The following is a 12,047-nucleotide window of genomic DNA, read 5'->3' as shown; positions in this document are numbered from 1 at the left end:
AGCAGCTTGGAGCTCCACCTTTCCCTTCTGCTGAGGGTTAAAGGTGGAGGGGCATCCCACTGCCATCTGCTCCAGATCAGCAGGAGCAACACCAGCAATAGCACCAGCTGCCTTTACCTCAGCCACATTCCCCTCCACAGGGCAAATGGGATGAACACCAAAATCTACTGGAGGGAGGCAAGACCCTCAACAAAGGGTCGACAGGCAGAGAGAATCAACATGTCTGAGCAGCATTGCCTCGGGGGCCTCAGTTTGTCATGGTAGGTTGCTATCAAAATCTTGATATCAGACCTGCTTCCCAGTGGAGCAGGAGGGCGTGGATTGTCAATGGCAATCAAGGGGCCTGTCACTGGACAACTATCCCCTTTCCACCCCACATTCTGCATCTGTACCTCACGTCAAGTAGTATGCTCTTCCCTGCAAGGAGGGAAAACAGGGAAGTCAGAGTACTCAATGGCTTGTGTGCAGAGGACAAAAAGTTGCCATTTTGTTGGGGGGGGGGGGGTGGGTGGAGTGGGGGTGAATGGTGGGGAGTGTGTGACATGGGGGCGAGAGGGCTACAGGCAAGTGTGAGTGTTAGCAGTTCGGGTAGAAATGTGGTGCAACCGCAGGGAGAGGAATGAGTGGAGCTGCGAGGAATGTTAACATGAAATGTGTTGTGTAGGAGAATGCAAGACAAGTCAGAGTGTGGGGCTGGCCGCTGATGGTGTAATGTCTGCCATACCCTCCTGAGGTGTTGGATCCTCTTCGACCACAGTCTTCAGTTGCTGCTTCTTCACTTCTTCTGCCACTTCCACCCGCACCCACATGTTTGGGGATAATCTGCCCCTCCTCTTATCTTCGAGAGAGCTCCGCTCACTGCAGCCCCTCATTCCACACAGGACCTCCAGGGAAGAGTCGGAGATCCGAGAACTGATCCTCACTATTCTTCAGGGTGCTGCAGCCTGAGATCTGAGTGCTGCAGATCTGAGTGCTTCTGAGTTTTTCTCAAACCAGCTATGGTGCCTTTAATTAGAAATCCTGTTTAGAAAAAAAAATGGCCTCCACTCCCATTCCCTAATTGGCCAGGGAATCTGGAGCCAACCAGAAGGCCCACGATTCCAGAGTGGTCCCACAGTTTCACCCGAGGCTAAGGTGGTCAGATTCTGCTCAAGGCATGTGAAAATACAATGGGGTCGATCTTACCAAATAAATTCTCAGTCCAGGACGGGCGTGAAAATGGATGAGTTTCTGATCCATTTTTTGGGCGAGTTCAAATCAGCTACCTTATGCACTTCGACAAAAAACTCCTCAAAAACAGATTCTGGCCTGCACGGGAGGAGGCGGGGCTTAAATCACCTAAATGCTGGCTGAGAGCAGCAGAGGGCGCCATTGCGCATGTGCAGGTCTCTAGTAGCAGAGGCCTGTCACTTAGCTCTGCTGCTTTCAGCCAACCTAAACAAAGCAACCCCCAGCTATCACTGGGGCCTGTGACCTATCGTGAACCCCCCCCTCCCCAACCACCTGGACCGATTGACCCCACAAACCCCCGCCCAGACCGATCCACCCCTCCTGACACTGCAATCGCCGGCCCGACCTCCTCACGATCACCGGCCAGCTCTGATCATCCCCCTCCCTCCCCTCTGATGCATAGTAGCAACAGGTCCCAACCCCCCCCCACACCACTGACCAGGCTGCTCCAGTCTGACCCCAGTGGCAGTGCCAGGGTGTCACTGCCAATGGGCACCCCCCCCCTTGCCTCTGACCAGTTCTACCAGCGACGCCATCATGACTGGTCCCTGTTGTTGGGGTCCAGCTGTGAATCTTGCCGGAGACTACCTCTCCTGGTGAGGCCACAGAGGCAAGTGAACCGGGACAATAATGTCCTAGACTCATTAATTCCATATTAAATATACTTAAATCCAATTTAAATAAATTATTCAGCCTCGTGCCGGAAATGGGCGTGAGGCTGATCGCGCCGGATATTCAGTGTCGGTAAGATCGCGAGAGGCAAGAAATCGGGTTTGAGCCTGATTTCCCGGCTCTCGCACGATCTTACCGGCTCACCCCACCCATTGGCCGGTGGGGCACAACAGTAAGATCGCCCCCAGTATCAACCAGTTTAGAAATGCAGGAATCACCTGCTAGCAATCCAAGGGTTAATTTGAGTACTTAAATGTGGCATCCATAAAAATCAAGCTCATTTCATTGAAAACATGCTAGTTCACATTTGCAGCAATAAGACAGTATATGACTGCTTGGAGAACTTAAGGGTATGACAATTATATGTCCAGACTCTAACAGGTAGTTGAACCGTTAGTATTTAAGTAAGGGGTCAGAAATGCTACACTATACATTTAGAATAAAGTGATCACAAATATACACTTAAGAAATAAGTCTTCGTGTTAAAGAATGATGTATGTTTAGCTTTAAATGCCCCAAGCAGATATACACTTTAAGTGAAGGAGACAGCTGTACCTTTGAGATATATTTAGCAATAATATGTCCAGCAAAGTTATAGTGCCACCGTGGTAGACTTGTGTGCTAAGTACATTGCTAATGTAGCTTTCAGAAGGTAAAAACATAATCTGTACGTTACAAAATATCTGGTCAGCAAGCATAAAAAGATCAGTCTTCCATTGTTACTAAGTCCTTTAACAAGAACCTTTTTCACCGCTGGCACCAAAATCACAGCAGGCATGCCCAACTTTCACCTCCCATCCCACACTGTTAGAGTGAACTCATTCACTTAAACTAGCCCTTTATTTTCAACCCCTTTTATGGAACACATAAGTGTTCTTTACACATCACTGCTATCCTAGTCTTCCAGTTTACCCATGTCATTACACTCCCCGGTACATCGATATTGTTCCACTGCCTCACTGCTATCCTTGCCGAGCCACAATACCTAGCATTTGTAAAATAGTTCGCAAATTAAAAGTCTTCAGACTCAATGATCCTAATCTACACTTGGTCCCAAACAGCGAAATGCTGAAGCCCATCTACTTCAGGCCAGAAATGTAAATGTTCTGCCCCTTGCTCCATCTCTGATATAGCCTTGCTGTTACTCTTCCTGCTCTCTACTCACTGCTTGCAGACCTTTAAATTTTTGATGTGCCTTTTGAGTTAATGTTACAACTCATTAGAATTATGAGTGGCTGTATTCTTATTGCATAATTTGCCCTCTGTTATTGGATGTATTCCACAGTCTAGGAGAGCCTGAGTACTAAGAAAATACAAGATTTGTTTCTTTTTTAATCAACTGAAACAGAATATAAAAGATTGTTGTTTGCAACTTCTCAGGCATGCCATAATCATGAAAATCAAGTTCCTCTGCAAGCACAGAACACCTTCTGTGTGTAATTCAAGGTGATATAGTCGTGTTAAAAATAGAAATCGCCGTCGGTGCATCAATGGGACATTAGGCCAGCACATAAAGTACATTTGTATCATGTGACCTTGTCCTCTGCATGTAATTGGTTTTGGTGTATTAAAAAAAAAGCATTAAGGGACAATAGAATGAGCTGCATTGTTATGGGGCTGCAATAAATTGATTTGCCATTTCTAAATGAAACACTGTTCACAGATTTTATCAGACCCCTGTCAAGACCTGTAGATTTCCATTTCATTGGATTTAACGACTGTAGGAGGAGGTGTGCATTACAGCAAGATACTATCACATTTGTCAGCATGATCCTTTTATGTGTAATTCAATTAGTGTTATTCTCTAATTTCATTATAGACTAAGCTGAGTGCTAATGCAAGTGACTACTTCTGCTACAGGTAGATAATGGTGCCCAATTTGATTTACCTAATTAGAGTTTAGTGGTCTAACATGCTTTTCATATCTTAATTCCCTGAATATTCTTTAATTTTGCATCCAGAACAATTCTTTTAATGGAAAAGGTCAATATAGTACAAGTGTTACTTCTTAGAAACCAACATTATCCTATTAGAATATGCATCCAGTCGTGATGTGGAAGGATCCCATTAAATGCTGAGTATAAATTTTTCTCCCACTAGATTTTCCGATATCTTCCTTTAGAAACCATTGCGTGATTAGTACCTAGTTCTGCATTTTAGAATATATGTGAATAATATATTTTAAGTATTTCTTTTTTGTCAGCTTCAAGAAACTTAAGGCTCAAATTGGCAAAAATATTTTTCAGTGAAACATCTGGTGTAAATTGCTACGATTGTCGAATATTAGTCCCTTTGTTGCTTACTTATTTAGAAAATTATTTTAGATTTCCATTTTCATAGTTACTAAAAATGAGCTTTACTCAATATATAATGGTGTATTTTTAAAAGTCCTTTATTGAAAGCTGATGTGTGTCTGGATTATATTGAAAAACCGTGTCAAGGGCATAGTTAAAAATATTTGAGAAATGGAAATAAATTATCGCTTGCTGAAAGTCTATCAGTAGTGTCAAATTGGTTAAATATGTTTCTTCTGAGAGTAAATGCTTGTACTTCCTATCTTCGGGAATAATGAAATAGAAATATAATATTGAAACCTGTTCTCCGTCTCTGACCTTTACTGAGAAGAGACACAGACACATGCCTAGCATTTACACCCTTGGTCCCCAGTCCTAACCATTGTGCTATTATCTGGAAAGTGTGATTATTACTGCTCTTTCCACAGGAAAATATGCCTTGATTTCCATCGATCTGACTTAAATCAATGCTTTTAAAAATCTTGGAACCTTTTACTTAAGAGCAAAAGCATGCATTTTATGTTTTGACATGGTTTTATTGATTGGGACCAGTATGGGAGAGCAGTGCTCTGTTCCTAACCGTCTACTGCACTTCCCAAGCTACCAGTGTCTGATAGCACACTATTCATAATGGTTTTACTTCTTTTTCTCCCATTTGCTCTCTCATGCTTGCCCTATCTCTCCTATTTGGTCACTATATCCTTCCAGCCGACAGCATGATGCCTTTCTTGGTTTTTTAAAGTAATCAATACTGCACTGAAGTCTCCCGCTGTTCCCCTGTCACTCATATTTGTTCCAGCCATAAATTATATATGGGCTGACCTCATCTGATATAAAATTTCTATTGCAGTTGTCAATTGCTGATCAATAGTTCTAAATTTTCACCCTCAAAGGCTCATCAGCTCCGAAACATCTGATGCAAATATTTCCTTGAACTTAAGATAAAAGAATGTTTCATTACAAAAGAAGAAAGGTGTACGCTTTAGGTGCTGGTCACTTCTTTAGATTCCTATATGTCATTGACATGGATACGCTAAGCCAAAGACATGACACAAAGCTTTAATCTTTGCATTTGGCCATTCAATATCATTCATAGTTATGTATTCAGCCAATGCCCTTTTAAAAGATTGAGCACAGCTCACCTGCGAACCTTTTCAACCTGAATCGCACAAGCTGCTTTATGTGTGAGGTCATGTTTGAACTTCCTTTCTCAGCTAAGAGTGGCTGACATTTTCCCGATCTCAAAGTACCAACTGGAAGATTCAAACTGCTCGTTAGTGTATGTGTGGAATTTGTAAAATTGTCATTTTCTTTTCAATTAGATGTATGCAACCATTTAATCCATAAGACCATAAGATATAAGAGCAGAATTAGGCCATTTGGTCCATCGAGTCTGCTCTACATTCAATCACGACTGATAAGTTTCTCAACCCCACTCTCCCGCCTTTTCCCCGTAACCTTTGATCTCCTTACCAATCAAGAACCTATCAATCTCTGTCTTAAATACACTCAATGACCTGGCCTCCACTGCCTTCTGTGGCAGTGAATTCCAAAGGTTCACCACCCTCTGGCTGGAGAAATTCCTCCTCATCTCTGTTCTAAAGGATCGTCCCTTCATTCTGAGGCTGTGCCCTCGGATCCTCATCTCTCCTACTAATGGAAACATCTTCCCCACATCCAATCTACCCAGGCCTTTTAGTATTCTGTCAGTTTCAATGAGATCCCCCCCTCATCCTTCTAAACTCCATCAAGTACAGACCCAGAATCCTCAAACACTGTAATTTAATCAATACATAGTATATTGTGTTTGGTGTGCTCTGTTTGCTATATTGTTTTAATCTTGCTCATGCAGATTAAATTTGGCAGCAACCAAAAAAGGTTGGGTGGATGGTGATGCACAATTAACTTGCACTTATTGGTGATGTGGGCAGCATGCCCAGAGTAGGTGCTTATCATGAAGGAAGTGATTCTGGTCTGGGAAATATTGAAGGCTTGTACAACATGGGATAGAGTGTGATTCAAGGTTTCCAGGTGCTGCACACTGCAGCCCTTGTTGAAAGGAGTGATGGCTTGAATCCTCAGAGTGCTCAGAGACCCCTCCAGGCATACATTCAGAAAAGAGTGGGAACAGAAAGTGGTGGGTGTCACAGGAGTTCAGCATTCTGTGCTCCAGTAGGGCATAGCAGTGGCTCCATGAATGGGTGGCATGGTGGCACAGTGGTTAGCACTGCTGCCACATAGCGCCAGGTTAGCACTGCTGGCTCACAGCGCCAGGTACCCAGTTCGATTCCCGGCTTGGGTCACTGTCTGTACAGAGTCTGCACGTTCTCCCCTTGTCTGCGTGGGTTTGCTCCGGTTTCCTCCCACAGTCCGAAAGACATGCTGGTTAGGTGCATTGGCCATGCTAAATTCTCCCTCAGTGTACCTGAACAGGCGCCAGAGTGTGGGGACTCGGGGATTTTCACAGTAACTTCATTGCAGCATTAATGTAAGCCTATTTGTGACACAAATAAATAAACTTTAAAAACTTTAAGTATGGATCTTCTGTCCTCTCTCAAGACATCAGCATTCATCCTCCACCCCTCCTACCCCCACCAATGTCCCTTGTTGTCGCCTGTTTCCCAGCCAACCAGCCCAGATTGCTGCCACTAACCCTGGGATTAGTGCAATCTCCAACCAGGCTTTTTAGACCCCGAGCTGCTTGGCATCGTCCTCCAGGAACATCTGCAGTCTCCACCACTGAAAGTCAGCAGTTATGCTGCAGCAATTGAGGCAGTGTCACGATGAAGCGCGAGGATTGGCAAAAGCACACAGAAGCCAGACATCAATGGGGTGATTAATTTAATGATGTATGGAATATGATGTGGTTTCATTTATAAATTTTGTTTGGAATTTTTATTTTGTGGTGTCTTTTATTTTTTGTATTGTGGCCAAACTGATGTTACAATGGTCAGTGACAGAGAGAAGGTCAGGTGTGTGACTGTTCGTGAATGCGAAATTGGAGTTGCAGTCACTAGTATTGCATTCAGATTGATCCTTCAAGGACAGTCCACCTGGAAAGGTGCTGTTCTCCACTTCCTCGTGTTCCCCCTCCTCCTCCGCTGCTCATGATAGAGTTGGTGACATAGCCTGTCCCCTTATGATGGGGCCATGCAGTGGACCACCACAAATCTGAACAGCCATTCTGTCCAGTATTGTATGCAATGATCTGCAGAACGCGTGCCAACATTTCCCAATTCTCTTTGGATTTTCAGCCCTTGTCGCCGTTCTCTCTGGCAACGGACGTGGGCTGAAAATCACCTCCACTGTTATGACTGGGACAGGAGGAGTCCGGAGATTACCTAGCCCCACTAGGTCACACCAAGAGTGTAAATGCTTTATTCATTCACCAAAATGATCAATTATTTACTTTCACTGTTGTTGGACACAGAATAAAAGAGACTTTAGCCAGGCTTCTTTCAACAAACGCAGAATGAATGATTCATTATGAACCAAAACTTCTTAAAAAAGCAAACTGCAAAAACTGCAATCCGGAAGTGTAACTATATACCCCTTTAAACCCCAACACACACACACACACATATACACACACATATACACACAAAGGACAAAACAAGTAGGGTTTCTGCAAAGATTGATGTTTTAGCAGAAAAAAAACCTTCGGCCAATGCGAAAACTTTATGAGAAAGGATAAAGTTTGAAGCGTTTTGGCACTGTCGATCTAATGTCCCTGTGTGTGGAGACAGTTCGCTGGTTACTTTAGTTGTCTGCAAGTTCTTTCCAAAGGAGCCTCAGTGTGGAGGAGAACAGAGTACAATCAATGTCCTTGGGATCTCTCTCTTTTCTCGGCTTCTCAAGTGTCCAAATGCAAATGAGTTATACTGAGATGAGGATCTCTAACTGAATACTGATAACCACACTAAATTTCAGTCAAGGCAAGGAGAGAGCAAGTTCATTCCCAAAACTGAGTCCAAACATTAACTTCAAAATTTATTTCAGTCGGCTGGTTTCCAAAAATATCACCAGGGCCTCACAGCCTAAAAACAGTCGTATTTTTGCCTCCAGCAAAAAAACGTTCAAGTAACTAAATAATTCTTATCTCCTCAGGTGCCTTGCTTGTCATTATGCTGAAGTCATGTGACTGCTTGGAAAAGGCACTTTGCCTACAATCCAAAATGAACTTAAAACCTTCTTTTTAAAAAAATGGTCCGCTCCCAACCAAGTGTCTACATTACTCAAAAACATATAGTTCTTGGCATTATGTATTTATAACAATACACTCAAATGCAACACAATGTTGAGATCATAGAATCCCTACAGGAGGCCATTCGGCCCATCGAGTTTGCACCGACCACAATCCTACCCAGGCCCTATTCCCATAACCGCAAATATTTATCCTCACTGGTCCCCCTGACACTAATTTAGCATGGCCAATCCACCTAACCCATCATTGGACTGTGGGAGGAAACTGGAGCAACTTGGAGGAAACCCACGCAGACACGGGGAGAATGTGCAAACTCCACACAGACAGTGACCCAAGCCGGGAATTGAACCTGGGTCCCTGGCTCTGTGAGGCAGCAGTACTAACCACGGTGTGACCATGCCGCCTCAGTTCAGTTAGAGATGCCAATAGTTAGAGTATGCGTTGTTCATTGGTAACAGAGGTTAAGCAGCCTAGCTACCAATCTGTAAAGATTTATTGCAGACACACAACAACAACTTACATTTATGTAGCACATTTTATGTCATGAAACTTCCCAGGTTTTTTTACAGGAGAATTCTAAAATGAAATCTTACACCAAACCACATAAGGAAATATTAGGTCAGATGACAAAAAGCTTGACCACAGTCAATTTTTAAGCAGTGCTTTGGTTGAGGGAAGTGCAGTAGAGAGGTGTAGAGAGGGTACTCCAGACCTTGAGGCCTGAGCAACCACAAAAACAAATAAGATTTGAGCAAAGATATTTCCCTGACATGACAAAAACCTTCCAGTGCACTGTGGGCCATCTGTTCGCCCCACTTTCAGATAGAACTTTCATTTTAGTGCTGCATAAAGGGCTTCCAGAATGCCTGCCAGCTGGTGAGCTACCTGGAAAGTGCTGGTTAAGCATTTCCAGCTTGCTGGCAGTAGCCAAGTCAGGTATTGTCCTCAAAATGTAGAGTTTGCATGTTCTCCTCATGCCTGCATGGGTTTCCTCTGAGTGCTCTGGTTTCCTCCCACAGTCCAAAGATGTGCAGGTTAGGTTGATTGGCCATCGTAAGTTGCCCACTAGTGTCAAGGGGATTAGCAGGGTAAATATGTGGACTTACAGGGATAGGGCTTGAGTGGGATTGTTGTCAGTGCAGGTTCGATGGGCTGAATGGACTCCCTCTGCACTGTACGGATTCTATGATCCTATGATTGAGGTAAAGGGTGGGTAATGTGTACCCCCAAAAGTTTTATCTAGCCTTCTCTTCATTTAGATAATACTTCTCAATGTGTGATGCACTGGAAACCCAGCAAGGTGATGGACTGGGTGACCCAGCACTGGCAGCTCTGAATGGCTTTGCCACTCGGACTTAAAGCTGTCCTGCAAATATGTCACTGACCCCAAACTAGAAAGAGTCGTTACGATAGCAAGCCATAGGACAGGCCCTGTTGGTCGAGATAGGCCATCAATTGGCCACTGCTGTTTAATGTTGATCAGTGTTGTCTTACATTTAGGAGCATGAAAAAAGGAGAGGGATAACAGGATTAATGGAGAAATATTGGCAAAAGCAAACATTATTAGGGGTTATAGTAGATAAATCCATCAAGTCAATTATCTTAAGATAAACGCAAAATACTGCGGATGCTGGAATCTGAAACAAAGACAGAAAAATGCTGGAAAATCTCAGCAGGTCTGATAGCATCTGTGGAGAGAGAATAGAGCCAATGTTTCAAGTCTAGCTCTGACGATGGGTCATCTCGATTCGAAACATTGGCTCCATTCTCTCTCCACAGATGCTGTCAGACCTGGTGAGATTTTCCAACATTTTTCTGTTTAAGTCAATTATCTAGCTGCTATGAAAATAACAAATCAATTGTTACATAGAACAAGAAGCGGACTAGAGTGCATGAAGGAAGAAATTATGTTGCCTCTGTACAGTGCCATACCTGGAGTGCCATCACAGAAGCCTTTTGAAATAACTTACCAAAGGAGGCTGTAAGAGCTAGTAGCTGAAATCTCTTCAAAGTTAAGATAGACAAGTATCTTGAGGATAAGCACATCATTGATTATAACTGCTGGATCATCAGGAAGGCAGACTAGATGGATCTGTTTTTTTTTCCAAACTTGAGATTGTCTATATTCTACAATTCTTGGATATCATAACAAACTGAGCTGCTTTCTTTGAGTGAATTTAGTATTAACCCTGTGTGCACTATGACAGAAAGAAAGAAGTTATTAACATGGTACATCACAGAACAAGATATTGCACTTTGATCTCAATATTCTCTGCCCCTTCCCTTCACATACTGTTACTCATAAATGCAGCTGGCAGTGCTTATAAAGATCAAGGCTGCATTTATTCCTGACCTGGTAACACCTCGCCGTTTCTATTTGATGAACCATGGCAAGTTTGGTGACCTTGCAGAAAATTGCTCTTTTGCAACAGACACACAATAATGTCACAAGTCATGTGTACCTGTTGGCTAACCTTCCCTTGCCAAGTTCTTTCAAGTTCTCCATCCCCTCCTACCCCTCTTGAATATAGCATGGAGCCTGGTCACCACCTCCAGCTAGACATGTTAAAGCAATATTGAGCTGGGAAAGTGCCCAGGAATGCCAATCACAGTAAATTCTCCATGCACTATAATGCATGCGGCATGGGGGTACAGTGGTTAGCACTGCTGCCTCACAGTGCCAGGGACCCAGGTTCAATTCTGGCCTCGGGCGACTGGCTGTGTCTTCTCCTCGTGCCTGCATGGATTTCCTCCGGGCACTCCAGTTTCCTCCCACAATCCAAAGATGTGCAGGCTACGCTGATTGGCCATGATAAATTTCCCCTTCGAATCATGGGTATTAGCAGGGTAAATACATAGGGTTATGGGGCTGGGGCCTGGGTGGGTTGTCAGTGCAGGCTCGATGGGCTGAATGGCCTCCTTCTACACAGTAGAGATTCTATGACACCACCTCATGCAATAGCACATCCACTTCACCAGCTGTAGACAGGAGTGTTGCACCACATTGTCATTTGCCCACTCACTGTATCTTGGGGTTAATTTTAAGCCTGAAAAATGGGTAGGCTGGATTGTTGTTAAAATTGCAAAAATTCTAAACACAAACTCAAGTAGCCTTCAAATCCACCCACATCTGATTTTAATGCAGAAGAACTGGCCCTCGTTTTATTGATGCTGATCTGATTCTAATGCTGGAGGCTGTGACGGAGAGAGGGGGTTTCCCTTCGCAGAGAGTGGCAGGAGGGTGCCAACTTGTCATGGTACAAGGACACCTCTTGGGTCAGATTGAGCTCCCTCCATTTCCATTTCCTCCTGCTCTCTCACCTCCTGCACCTCACCCGATAAGCTGTTTCATCTCAGGGCCTCATTGTCCTCAAGGTCCACATCTCTCTCTGGACAGCCACATAATGGAGGGCACAGCAGACCACCACTATGACCAAGGTCCATGCAGGTCCATGTACTCATTGGAGTTTAGAAGGTTGAGGGGAGATCTTATAGAGACATATAAGATAATGAAGGGGCTAGACAGGGTAGAAGCAGCGAGGTTATTTCCACTTATAACGGAAACAAGAACTAGGGGGCATAGCCTCAAAATACGGGGGAGTCAATTTAGAACAGAGTTGAGGAGGAACTTCTGATCCCAGAGGGTA

This window comes from Mustelus asterias, chromosome 4 (assembly GCF_964213995.1).
Source record: "Mustelus asterias chromosome 4, sMusAst1.hap1.1, whole genome shotgun sequence".
NCBI lineage: Eukaryota > Metazoa > Chordata > Chondrichthyes > Carcharhiniformes > Triakidae > Mustelus > Mustelus asterias.
The sequence above is the reverse complement of the archived record's forward strand: the minus strand, read 5'-3'. Positions refer to the sequence as shown.